The sequence below is a fragment of the Mustelus asterias genome, chromosome 18, assembly GCF_964213995.1.
Source record: "Mustelus asterias chromosome 18, sMusAst1.hap1.1, whole genome shotgun sequence".
In the NCBI taxonomy this organism is placed as follows: Eukaryota; Metazoa; Chordata; class Chondrichthyes; order Carcharhiniformes; family Triakidae; genus Mustelus; species Mustelus asterias.
In genome coordinates, this window is record NC_135818.1 from 14,368,897 (window position 1) to 14,383,578 (window position 14,682).

A 14,682-nucleotide genomic window follows, 5' to 3' on the forward strand; every position below is an offset into this window, starting at 1 on the left:
CTCAGTTTGAAAGCAATTAATGGATGGGCAGCAAATGCTAGCCTTGCCGTCAATGCCCACTTCTCATGAAACAATAAAATAAACTCCAGAAATTTGAATAACATTTGTTAAGATCTTGCAATGAGTGCTCAGAGGGCCATCCGTCACCAGATTCAGAAAAAGCAATGCCAGTGCTTCTGCAGGCGACTGGCCCATTAAGTGCGACAAATCAAATAACAAAGAATAAAGAACAGTACAGCACAGGGACAGGCCCTTTGGCCCTCCAAGCTGTTGTCCTATCTAGACCAACTGCTTGTATACCTCTATTCCTCATCTGTTCATGTGCCTATCAAGATAAGTCTTAAATGTCGCTAATATGTCTGCCTCAACCACCTCACTTGGCAGTGCATTCCAGGCCCCACCACCCTCTGTGTAAAAAACACTTCTCCAGCTTCCGCCCTAAACACGTTAAAGAAGCCATCCCCTATGGACAAGCCCTCCGTATACACAGGATCTGCTCGGATGAGGAGGATCGCAACAGACACCTACAGACGCTGAAAGATGCCCCCAAAAGAACAGGGTATGGCGTTCGACTCATCGATCGACAGTTCCGACGTGCCACAGCGAAAAACCGCACCGATCTCCTCAGAAGACAAACATGGGACACAGTGGACAGAGTACCCTTCGTCGTCCAGTACTTCCCCAGAGCAGAGAAGCTACGACATCCTCTCCGGAGCCTTCAACATGTCATCGATGAAGACGAACATCTCGCCAAGGCCATCCCCACATCCCCACCTCTTGCCTTCAAACAACCGCACAACCTCAAACAGACCATTGTCCGCAGCAAACTACCCAGCCTTCAGGAGAACAGTGACCATGACATCACACAACCCTGCCACAGCAACCTCTGCAAGACGTGCTGGATCATCGACACGGATGCCATCATCTCACGTGAGAACACCATCCACCAGGTACACGGTACATACTCTTGCGACTTGGCCAACGTTGTCTACCTGATACGCTGCAGGAAAGGATGTCCTGAGGCATGGTACATTGGGGAGACCATGCAGACGCTACGACAACGGATGAATGAACACCGCTCGACGATCACCAGGCAGGAGTGTTCCCTTCCAGTCGGGGAACACTTCAGCAGTCACGGGAATTCAGCCTCCGATCTTTGAGTAAGCGTTCTCCAAGGCAGCCTTCACGGCACATGACAGCGCAGAGTCACTGAGCAGAGACTGATAGTCAAGTTCTGCACACATGAGGACGGCCTCAACCGGGATCTTGGGTTCATGTCACACTATCTGTAACCCCCATGACTTGCCTGGGCTTGCAAAATCTCACTAACTGTCCTGGCTGGAGACAATGCACATCTCTTTAACCTGTGCTTAACCCTCTCTCCACTCACATTGTCTGTACCTTTAAGACTTGATTACCTGTAAAGACTCGCATTCCAACCATTATCTTGTAAATTGAGTTTGTGTCTGTATATGCCCTGTTTGTGAACACAACTCTTCACTCACCTGAAAAGGAGCTTGAGGTTCTGAAAGCTAGCACTGCCAAATAAACCTGTTGGACTTTAACCTGGTGTTGTGAGACTTCTTACTGTAAAAAACTTCCCCCACACATCTCCACTAAACATATCCCCCCCCCCCCTGCCGCCGCCCCCCCCCCCCACTCCCCCCTCCACCCGCCCCCCCACCCCCCCCCCCACCCCCCCCGCCCACTTACCTTGAACTTGTGCCCCCTTGTAGTTATCATTTCTGCCCTGGGAAAAAGCTTCCAACTGTTCACCCTATCTATACCCCTCATAATTTTATACATTTCTGTCAGGCATATGAGTGGACATAGAGAGGATGTTTCCACTAGTAGGAAAAACTAGAACCAGAGGGCACAACCTCAGGCTAAAGGGACAATCCTTTTAAACAGAGATGGGGAGGAATTCCTTCAGCCAGAGAGTGGTGAATCTGGGGACCTCTTTGCCGCAGAAGGCTGTGGAGGCCGGGTCATTGAGTGTCTTTAAGACAGAGATCGATAGGTTCTTGATTAATAAGGGGATCAGGGGTTATGGGGAAAAGGCAGGAGAATGGGGATGAGAAAAATATCAGCCATGATTGAATGGTGGAGCAGACTGGATGGGCCGAGTGGCCTAATTCTGCTCCTATGTCTTATGGCCTTATGGTCTTATAGGTCGCCCCCCCCCCCCCCACCCTAATACCCTCCATACCAGGCAACATCCTGGTAAACCTTTTCTGTATTTCCTCCAAAGCCACCACGTCCTTGCACAATTCTCTTCAGCGTACGCCCGGCAGCAGAAGGAATGCAGGACCTTTATATATTCAAGTGGGCAGAAAATCTTTAACGGCTCCTTTGGTTTTGACTCTGGGCCCGGCATTAATTATTGTGGCTTAATGCATTATTTATCTCTTGTAATTCTTCTCCATTTCTCTAATCTTTGCTGTGCTTCAAATTCCTGCACTTCAAAAACATTTTTGGCAGTTGCATCTTGTTAAGTGTAAACTCCTTAGCGAGCAGGAAGTAGTTGATGGTTTAAAAGCTCGGGGAGCAGTAAGAGGGATCGGACCTGAGTACATCTCTACGCTCAAGGTTCCCTGATGCATCTAAATAATCTATTTAAAAGGTTGTAATAAGGTTTTATCAATGGTGGACAGTGCATCTAGAAAATAATGCAAATGAATCTTGGATCAATAAATCCTTTAAGCACCTTAAATGAGGGCATTTCTTATGCAACTTCACTCTAATTGTTGTAAATTAAGACCAGGAACTATCAAGGATAATGGCCATCTCTCAGTAAAGGGGCAGAAACGCAATGGAAAGTTTCAGGTGATGTGGTAAACTGTGAAAGTAAACCACAAATAGATTTTCGGGGGGAATCATAGAATCCCTACAGTGCAGAAGGAGGTCATTCGGCCCATCGAGCCTGCACTGACCACAATCCCACCCAGGCCCTATTCCCGCAACCCCACATATTTACCCCTGTTAGTCCCCCCTGACACGAGGGTCAATTTAGCATGGCCAATCAACCTCACCCGCACATCTTTCGGACTGTAGGAGGAAACCGAAGCACCCAGAGGAAACCCACACAGACACGGGGAAAATGTGCAGACGCCACACAGACAGTGACTCGGAATTGAACTCGGGTACCTGGCGCTGTGAGGCGGCAGTGCTAACCACTGTGCCACCCTGGGAAGAGGGGAGGAGGGGGAAGGGCTTGAGGGGAAATGGGGGTGATACGATAGTGTGGTGGGAAAGTAATATCGCTGGAATAGCAATCCAGACGCTCAGGCTGACTAACTCTCTGGGAGTGCAGGTTCCGATCGCACCACATAATTTAAATTCAATTAATAAAATCTGGAATTGAAAGCCAATCATCAATAATGGTGACCATGACAGCTATCATCGATTTTTGTTAATGTGAAAAAAGGATGTGCCTTGTTAATGTTCTTCAGGGAAGGAAATCTGCCATTCTTAATCATCTGGTGTGGGTAACATGTGTCTGCCCAACCCACAGCAATGCTGCTGACTCTTGACGGCACTATGAATGGGCCTGGTGAGTCCCTCAGTTGAAGGGCAATTAAAGATGGGCAACAAATGCTGGCCCTTGCCAGCAATGCCCCCATCGCACAGTGGCACAATGGTTAGCGCTGCTACCTCACAGCACCAGGGACCCGGGTACAAAGATATAAAATGCCGAGGACACGCACCAACCGACTCAAGAACAGCTTCTTCCCTGCTGCCATCAGAGTATTGAATGGACCTACCTTATATTAAGCTCATTATTCTCTACACCCTAGTTATGACTGTAACACTACATTCTGCACCCTCTCCTTTCCTTCTCCCCTATATACTCTATGAACGGTATGCTTTGTCCGTATTGCGCGCAAAATACAATACTTTTCATTGTATACTGATACATGTGACAATAATAATAAGTCAAATCAAATCAGAGTCACGAGCCATTAGCATATGTCACAGTTAGTACAGGATGTTCTCATTGGTACATAGGATTGTTGTTTGCCGTTCTCATGGGGGTTCTGGTTTTTTGGGTGTGTCTGTCGGATGTTGTACAGAGCCTGGATCAAAGAAGGCAAGCCCCAGGTTCGATTCCCGGCTTGGATCACTGTCTGTGCGGAGTCTGCACATTCTCCCCGTGTCTGCGTGAGTTTCCTCCGGGTGCTCCAGTTTCCTCTCACAGTCCGAAAGACGTGCTGGTTACGTGCATTGGCCGTGCTCAATTCTCCCTCACTGTACCCAAACAGGCGCAGGAGTGTGGCGACTAGGGGATTTTCACAGTAACTTCATTGCAGTGTTAATGTAAGCCTACTTGTGACAATAATAAATAAACTTTAAACTTTAACTGGTTGCATTGTGTGAATGACCAAGCTGTGTGTGATTGTCTGATGAAGCTGGGGTTGTAAAGTGAAAGTATCCTACTGAAAACGGAGCTTCCGTATAAATAGAGGGATAGAAAACAAAAGTCAAGAAGCTTTGCTGAACCGATATAAAACAGTTCAAAACAAAAACAGAAAATGCTGGAGAAACTCAGCAGGTCTGACAGCATCTGTGGAGAGAGAATCGAGCCAATGTTTTGAGTCTGGATGACCCTTCATCAGAGCTGAAAGCAAAGAAAATCAGACAAGGTCTATACTGTGAGGGAAGGGAGAGGGGTGTAATTGGACAAAGAAAATGCAAATAGTGATAATTAAGGCTGGGAAAGGTGCTAACAGCATCCATTAAGTGATCGGAATGTATGAACAGCAGAACTAAGGTGCAGATTGTTAAGGGAGTACCAGAGGAATGTGGAAGTTGCTCTGAATGTGGGGGAGGCGGGGGGGTTGGTTTGGGGACACGATGGAGATTTCAAAAGTGGAAAAACAGAAAGAAGAATGAAAAGTGATAAAAATGGAGGAATGAGATGAAAAGAAGAAATAAAATAAATGGAAATGCAGTGAAGGTGTTTTCACAAGAGCACTAGTGGGTTAAGGACACTATTGAGCTGGTTTGAGGTTGGCATTGGGGATTGGATGATCCCACAATGTTTCTCAGAGGGCAGAGTAGAAAGTGAAACTAAACAGGAGCCTGTGAGACACCCCAATGACATCGGCATCAAATCATGTGACCGGCTCTCAAAGCAATCATGCAACCACTGAAATACATAACAGAGGCTAATGTCGACATCACTCCACTGTGACAATGTTTTCTAATTATGTGCATCCAAAGGATGTGAGGGAGTGGGTTAAATGGGTGGAGGTGTGGGGGGGGGGGGGGGGGGGGGAAGGAGGAAGAATAAAGGGCGCCTGTCTCTGACCGCCAGAGGTCAATGGAAGTATCCCGGAAGCATCAGGGCCCATGATTTCTCTCCATGGCATTATGTCTACATTAGCCTCTGTTATGTATTTCAGTGGTTGCATGATTGCTTTGAGAGCCGGTCACATGATTTGATGCCGATGTCATTGGGGTGTCTCACAGGCTCCTGTTTAGTTTCACTTTCTACTCTGCCCTCTGAGAAACATTGTGGGATCATCCAATCCCCAATGCCAACCTCAAACCAGCTCAATAGTGTCCTTAACCCACTGCTGCTCTTGTGAAAATGCTCATTCGGTCACTGGCAGCTGCCATAATGATTGTATCCCGGACGTTGGGAGTGAGCGGCCAATGGGCATCCATTTTCTTTCAGGTAATATTATTCATCTTTGATTATTTCCTTTCGAATGACTGCCAAGGTAATCCGGCTTTTACAGCGCAATTCTTTATCTGATATCCGTGCCATCTCTTGGTCTATCAGTGGCTCCCTGAATGCCTTTCTGTTTAAGTAACAGGCCCCTCCACTCCATTAGTGTCCTTGCTTTCTCCTGTTGCACACATTTTATTTAAGGTTTAAACCACATCTTAAGCACTAAAACATACTCTTTCCATTGAAGGTGGACACACAGAAAACTCCAGCCATGGTGTTTTCTTGAACGTTAAGGCTCTGCTCCAAGATTTTGCAATAATAAAAAGCTACCAAAGCATGATTGAATCTTGGGTTACACCATCTTCTGTTCACTGCTTAGGATTTCGTAGAGTCACAGAATCCTTACAGTGCAGAAGGAGGCCATTCGGCCCATCGGGCCTGCACTGAATTGCCTTCTTGAACTGCTGCAATCCATGAGGTGAAGGTACACCCACAGTGCTGTTAGGGAGGGAGTTTCCAGGATTTGAACCCAGTGACAGTGAAGGAACGGAGATATATTTTCAAGTCATGGTGGTGAGTAGCTTGGAGGGGAACTTGCAGGTGGTGGCGTTCCCATGTATCTCTGCACTTGTCCTTCCAGATGGGAGTGATTGTGGGTTTGGAAGGTGCTGTCCATGGTGCAGTGCATCTTAAAGTAAAGTTTATTTATTAGTCACAAGTAAGGCTTACATTAACACTGCAATGAAGTTACTGTCAAATTCCTCTACTCACCACACTCCGGCGCCTGTTCGGGTCAATGCACCTAACCAGCACGTCGTTCAGACTGTGGGAAGAAACCGGAGCACCCGGAGGAAACCCACGCAGACACGGGGAGAATGTGCAAACTCCACACAGTCAACCAAGGCCGGAATTGAACCCGGGTCTCTGGCGCTGTGAGGCAGCAGTGCTGACCACTGTGCCACCATGCCATCCTTGCTATTGATGTTCCGGTGCCTAGGTTGATGACGGGTGATCTGTTCAGCTTCATTCCTTTTTATTGGCTTTTAAGTGGTTTGATACAATTGAGTGGCTTGCTGGGCCATTTCCAGAAGGTAGTTGAGAGTCAAGCACAATGCTGTGGGTCCGAAGTTACATTTGATCAGACCAGGTCAGAGTAGCAGATTTCCTTCCCTAAAGGATATTGGTAAACCAGATGGAACTTTACAACAATCAACAATGGTTATTGTTAGACTTTTAATTCCAGATTTTTATTGAACTCAAATTCCACCATCTGTCATGGTGGGATTTGAACCCGTGTCCCAGAGCATCACCCTGGGTCTCTGGAATACTAATCCAATGACGATAAATCCCGTTGCACACATGCACATCAGTGTGGGTTGATGATGATTTCTTAAGTTTTAAAGTTATTAATGTCACAAGTAGGCTTACATTAACACTGCAATGGAGTTACTGTGAAATTCCCCTTGTCGCCACACTCCGGCGCCTGTTCGGGTACACTGAGGGAGAATTTAGCATGGCCAATGCACCCAACCAGCACGTCTTTCGGACTGTGGGAGGAAACCGGAGCACTCAGATTGGCCACCGAGTAGGTCGATAGAATGCTGAATGTATTGTCTCTTAGCAGCATAGGAGGGCAGGGACCTCCCTGTTGTCACTGTGCTGAGGGGCAATGGGATTAATATCATGCTGGGAGGTTTCAGGATTTCTGATGTCCTTAACAATGTTTGTGTCTCAGTTCTAATTTCTTTCCATTCAGTTTAAGTTTATTTATTAGTGTCACATGTGTAATAAGTCTTTGGAGGCAGAAGTCCCTTCACCAAAATCCCTTTATTTGCAATTCCAACAGCAGTACACAGAGTGCTAGCAGTCAGCAGTCAACCTTCAGGAGTGCCAGAGGAACTGACACGCCCGGTTAAATACAAGGCAAAGACTCCCTGATTGGCCCATTAATTGCCTCCTTAATCAGGGAGTTCATATTCCAATAGGTCAACCACAATGGCCTGATTGAAGTCATTACAGCAAGTTGGCTTACATTAACACTGCAATGAAGTTACTGTGAAAATCCCCTAGTTGCCACACTCCGGTGCCTATTCAGGTATACTAAGGGAGAATTTAGCATGGCCAATGCATCTAACCAGCACATCTTTCGGACTGTGAGAGGAAACCAGAGCACGCAGACATGGGGAAAACGTGCAGACTCCACACAGACAGTGACCCAAGCCGGGAATTGAACCTGAGTCCCTGGTGCTGTGAGGCAGCAGTGCTAACCACTGTGCCACCGTGCCACCCTTCTTGATTCGCTTGGATTTGACTGGACAGCAGTGAGTGTCAGTCCACTTTTGACTTTGAGGTCGCACCTGAGGCTTACATAGCTTCATCCAGGATACCTTCCAACAAGGAGCCTGTTCATGGGAGAGGACACTTTGTCTTCATTCTTCTCTTTCTAGTAATTCAGCACAATCTGAGGATGGATCGTGTACATTCCCACAGTATGAGGCTCTGTTCTGTTCCAATGCTACTGTCTATAGCTTACTACAAGGTGTGGTGTTACACTTATTTTTTATATTCGTGGGACATGGGCATCGCTGGCTGGCCAGCATTTATTGCCTATCCCTAGTTGCCCTTCAGAAGCTGGTGGTGAGCTGCCTTCTTGAATCGATGCAGTCCATGTTCTGTGGGTTTACCCACAATGCCATTAGGGAGGGAATTCCAGGATTTTGACCCAGCGACTGTGAAGGATTGGCAATATATTTCCAAGTCAGGATGGTGAGTGGCTTGGAGGGGAACTTGCAGGTGGTGGTGTTCCCATGTATCTGCTGCCCTTGTCCTTTTAGATGGAAGTGGTCGTGGGTTTGGAAGGTGCTGTCTAAGGATCTTTGGTGAATTGCTGCAGTGCATCTTGTAGATAGTACACACTGCTGCTACTGAGCGTCGGTGGTGATTGTGGAATTGTAATTAGAACCTTCCTGCTCCCTGCCAGTGATACAACTCACAACTAAACTAGAACCTTTTCTGAAGCAAATCCTTGCAATCACAGATTAACATGGATTCTACGGGCATAGTAATTGATTGGAGCTGGATTTTCCTGCAAAGATCCAGAACAGAGGTAGTTGAGGCCCCAGAATTGTGACAGAATTTCCCTGGACTGGTCGATTTTTTCTGAGTTGTGTTCATAACTCCCATTGTTCCCACATCTTAGACCCCACCCCACCCTAATGAAGCAGGTAGCCAGTTTGAGTTATTTAGAACCTTGACCCAGTTGGCCTCCAGTCTCCCGATACTGTGGACGGAGAAAGAATGGCTGCAACAAAGATTTGAGAACAATAATGGAATAGTGGCTTTAAAATGGCTAGTCTGGCTGAGAGCTAAGCATGCTGGGAATTTTGGTCAACTTATAAATTAAAACCAGTTGCAGGTCGTAAAGAGGCTCTGGTCTGGGAGCTGGGATCTGAAGCTTCCCAGATAAGGGAAGTTGTTTACATTAACCGATGACATTATTCTGGCTGCATTTGATTGGCCTAATCGAATGATGCAATTGGAGGTTTTTGAACAATTCATTGGCTGAATGACAGAGAATCTTCCAGAAGCAAGTAGAGAATTGTGGATAAAGAGACATGTGAGTCCTTTGTTTGGCAGCGATAACTCGAAGAAACCATTGCAAGAGGTCCTGTGCCCTGAAGGATGCTTCAGAGAAGGAGAAGATAGATTCTACATCAAGGATATTTCTTGGCCAAGGTTTTCCTAAACTCGGTAGTAGCTATTTCCAGGTAAGTAGTTAAAATTGATGTTTATTAAAGTTGATGTTCAGTTAGAATTAAAATTCAGTGAAGAGTTAATGAGTTGCAAATGTTTATGTTTGAGTTGCTACTAGAAGTGTTAAATAAAGAAATAATTTAATTACTGTCCTTGTTTGTCTCATTAAACTGGAATGCTTGGAAGGTGTTTAAATTAAAGCTGCAAAACAACACGAAGTAGGGAACAGTTTAACTGCCAGGAGACTGGCAGGCTGGGGTGATTTTCAGTGCTGGCACACCACATGGGCACTGCCAAAGGCTGCCCTTCAGTGCGCTTTCCCCTCTCCACCTCCACAATGCTGGCCTGGCTGCTGTAAAACTGAGAGAACTTTTCAACATCTTTTTTCCTTACTTTAAATAAAAAACAGATTCAGCCCCTCTCAGACCAGAAGGCCTCCGATTGGCTCTCCAGCTTCGAGGTCCCACCCTTTATTCGACAGGGAATGTGTCTCCATGCTAATTTAGGGGTCACCTCCATGAAAACTTGAAAGACTGACTGTTTACCCCCCGCTTTGGTTATGTATGTTGGGCATGTGCCCTTTAAGATAATGGGTCAGGTGACTTGGGGTTCAAGCTCCACACTGGGTGGAGCTTGCCAAGTCAGTCATGGACTGACTGTGCCATAGTCACGACATTACGTGAAAGCTTTTTTATTAGTGTCTCAAGTAGACTTACATTAACACTGCAATGAAGTTACTGTGAAAATCCCCCAGTTGTCAAACTCCGGTATCTGTTCGGATACACTGAGGGAGAGTTTAGCACACCCAATGCACCTAACCAGCACATCTTTCGGACTGTGGGAGGAAATCGGAGCACCCGGAGGAAATCCACACAGACACGGGGGTGGCATAGTTTGATTTTGATTTGATTTAATGTCCCACGTATACAGTGAAAAGTATTGTTTCTTGCGCGCTACACAGACAAAGCATACTGTTCATAGAGAAGGAAACGAGAGAGTGCAGAATGTAGCGTTACAGTCAGAGCTAGGATGTAGAGAAAGATCGACTTAATGCGAGGTAGGTCCATTCAAAAGTCTGACAGCTGCAGGGAAGAAGCTGTTCCTGAGTCGATTGGTACGTGACCTCAGAGTTTTGTATCTTTTTCCCAATGGAAGAAGGTGGAAGAGAGAATGTCCGGGGTGTGTGGGGTCCTTAATTATGCTGGCTGCTTTGCTGAGGCAGCGGGAAATGTAGACAGAGTCAATGGATGGGAGGCTGGTTTGCGTGATGGATTGGGCTACATTCACGACCTTTTGTAGTTTCTTGTGGTCTTGGGCAGAGCAGGAGCCATACCAAGCTGTGATACAACCAGAAGGAATGCTCTCTATGGTGCATCTGTAAAAGTTGGTGGCACAGTAGTTAGCACTGCTGCCTCACAGCACCAGGGACCCGCTAAGTTCAATTCCCAGCTTGGGAGTCTGCACGTTCTCCCCGTGTCTGTGTGGGTTTCTTCTGGACGCCACGGTTTCCTCCCCAAAGATGTGCTGGTTAAGTGCATTGACCAGGCTAAATTCTCCCTCAGTGTACCTGAACATGCGCCAGAGTGTGGCGACTGGGAGATTTTCACAGTAACTTCATTGCGGTAACTTGTAACATAAATAAAGCTAAAAAACATGGAGACTCCACACAGACAGTGACCCAAGCCAGGAATCAAACCCGGGTCCCTGGCGCTGTGAGGTCGCAGTGCTGACCACTGTGTTGCCCACTGTGCTACTGTACTGACCAAATAAACAGTCCCGGTTAGTTTACACTTATTTACCTCATGGTCTCTTATTAATTCCCAAGTAGACCTCGTACATAATATCGTTTACCATCCAAAAGTGAAATGTGGCCCTTGGCACGAACAATGGCGAAAAGACAAATTTAGCTAATGTCATTTACTTTCCTTCTGAACTTGTCTGTGTTCTTTATTAATGCTGGAAGAAAGATCAAAATCAAGGCGCAAGAAGGTTATTTGCTCCAAGGATGCGCATCCCTTCAATGTACTAAAGAAGCCATTCTCGCTGTGACAGATATCTGAAGATATTCAGTCTGAAGTAATAAAGCTGGAATGTTATGTTCGAATTTGCAGCTTGTTTGGAAAACAGCAAATGCGGTCGCTGTGTTTGGCAGGATCTCTTTTGTCTCAGCGTGAGACCTTGTATAGATAAACAGTTCATCAGACAGCTGGAGGAGACGGTTTCCCTTTTCCCATCAACACGCTATGAGACAAATAATTAACGTGAATCATCAGGCTTCCAATTGTAGACATTCGTGATCAATTGCAACAGAAATCCTGGCCTGGCTGTGAAAGCTTTGAAGGCCTCAGTCAGTATTTTGGATGAGGTCCAATCAAACTGTGCATCCTTTGAAATGGAGATGAGTGTTTTGGAGGCCAGATGGTTTGATTTGTAAATCTGTCAGGGTGCAGAATGCTCTTGCCAAGAATCTGATTGTACGGCGCCGAGTTGTTAAGCAGGTGTGCTAACTTGGGGAGCGGCTAGCAGTGGGATTGACTCAGAGGGTGCCATGGCCGCCATGCGCCATCATGGCTTTGAACCTGCTTCGAGCGTCTCCTCAGTGCCTCTTCCAGCTTGGTAATTAGTGAAGGGGCGAACCAACCCAACACTCCAAGGACATCCTCAAAGCCTCCTTGATAAAGTGCAGCGTCCCCGTTGACACCTGGTGATCCTTGAGCCAAAACCGCCTTAATTGGAGGAAAAGCATCAAGCAAAGTGCTGAACATCTCAGGCGTGATCTTACCGGGCGTTGGCACCACACTCTCGCTGCAGCCAAGTCGGAGATTTGCGGGGGGACCGTGTGGTGGGGCGGCCCATCAATAATCTAAAAAAGGTATTCAAATCCATTTAAATGATTTTCTCGCCCACATGGTTACGTCACCGGTGAGAGGCGGGGAAAATTGGGGAATGAGATCACGTTAGTGACAATCCGGTTTCCTGAACTCTCGTGAGATTTTGCGTTCGCATCACCATTTACGCTTGGGACGAACATGCTCGGGAAATCGCCCCCATTATTTTGGTGGTTCTAGGCTCTGTGGGGGTATCTAAGCTACTTCTCTGATCTTGACTCACTCACCTTTGCCACCCAGTAGGCCACCTTCACCCTTCAAGAGGCTGGTTTCCTTTTCTCACTCAGCATATGAACACAATCGCTTTGAGGCTGAGGAAACAGGATTTAATTTGGCCTTATTTGACCAGGCCCCCTCCCCCCTCCCCCTCAATTCCATCACTGGAAAGTCCAGCAAACCTGGGGCCTGGTCTTCTGAGTGTCTACAAAGTTTACAGTCATTCAATTCAAAAGGAAATTTGGCATGACTGCTACGACTCTCTCCAGATTCACCATAGTGAATGGTGTATCACAGCTTGGTCTGGCGCCTGCTCTGCCCAAGACCACAAGAAACTACAAAGGGTCATGAGCAAAGCCCAGTCCATCACTCAAACCAACCTCCCATCCATTGACACTGTCTACACTTCCTGCTGTCTCAGAAAAAGAGGGGGGTGGCACGGTGACACAGTGATTAGCACTGATGCCTCACAGCACCAGGGACCCAGGTTCGATTCCTGGCTTGGGCCACTGTCTGTGTGGAGTTTGCACGTTCTCCCCATGTCTGCGTGGGTTTTCTCCAAGTGCTCCGGTTTCCTCCCACAGTCTGGAAGACGTGCTGGTTAGGTGCATTGACCCAAACAGGCGCCGTAGTGTGGCGACTAGGGGATTTTGCTGTAACTTCATTGCAGTGCTAATGTAAGCCTTATTTGTGACTAATAAGTAAACTTTAACTTTAAAAGCAGTCAGCAAAATCAAGGACCCCACGTACCCTGGACATTCTCTCTTCCACCTCCTTCCGGTGGGAAAAAGATACAAAAGTCTGAGGACACGTACCAACCAACTCAAGAACAGCTTCTTCCCTGCTGCCATCAGACTTTTTAATGGACCTAATTCACATTAAGTTGATCTTTCTCTACATCTTAGCTATGACTGTGACATTATATTCTGCAGTCTCTCATTTCCTTCCCTATGTACGGTATACTTTGTCTGTATAGCGCGCAAGAAACAATACTTTTCGCTGTTTTCTATTACATGTGACAATAATAAATCAAATCAATTCAGTCAGAATTAAGAATTGAGACCAGCAGAATTTACGAGGATGCTGCCAGGACTAGGGGGCCCTGAGTTATAGGGAGAGGTTGGCCAGGCTAGAACTTTATTCCTTGGATCATAGGAGAATGAGGGGTGACCTTATTGAGGTGTAGAAATCATGAGGGGCAGAGATAGGATGAACCGAAAAAATGGTCTTTTTCCAGGGAAGAGGAATTGAAAACTAGAGGACATAAGTTTAAGGTGAGAGGGGAAAGATTTAAAAAGGACCTGAGGGGCAACTTCTTCACGCAGAGGGTGGTGCGTATAAGGAGTGAGCTGTCAGAGAAAGTGGTTGAGGCAGGTTTCATAGCAACATTTGAAAAGCATTTGGATAAGTACATGGATGGGAAAGGATTAGAGGGATATGGGCCAAACGCAAGCAATTGGGACTAGCTGGGAGGGGACCATGGTTAGCATGGACTGTTTGGGCTGAAGGGCCTGTTTCTGTGTTGTATTGCTCTATGTCTCTACAGGTAGAATCTTATGAGATTTTTTTCTAAGTGTGCAGTGAGCATGATAATGGGAGAATTCCTGATCCGTTTTTTGGGCGAGTTTTCACTCCCAATCTTACGGACTTAGACATTGAAAATATGGACTAGTCCATTTCTAACCACGAGAGGCAGTGGGCGGGACTTAACTCGCCAGGCAGCCTGCAGCTCAGATCAGAGCCATAAACTGCACATGTGCAGAAAAAGCTAAAAAACAGCAGTTCTCCTGACATAACACCCACCGGGCCAGATATCGAGCCCCCCACAACATTCCTGACCCTCGTTACTCACCCACCACCCTCCCCCGCGGCCCCCTTACACATGGCCCCCTCATCACCCTCCTGGCCCCGATTGCTGAGTGACATGACCCTCTCTCTCTCTTGCCCCCAGAGGCACATTCCCCCCTTCCTCCTAGGTCCCCAGTAACACATGCTCCCCACATCCTCCCCACAGCCCCCCATGATGGCAACATAGCAACCCCCATATTCCCTCCTCTGTCACACAGACACCCAGAACCTATGCAGTAGTGGCCCCAGACCGCGCTGCTTGATAAATTTTGAGGCTGGAGCACTGCCACTTCAGAGAGT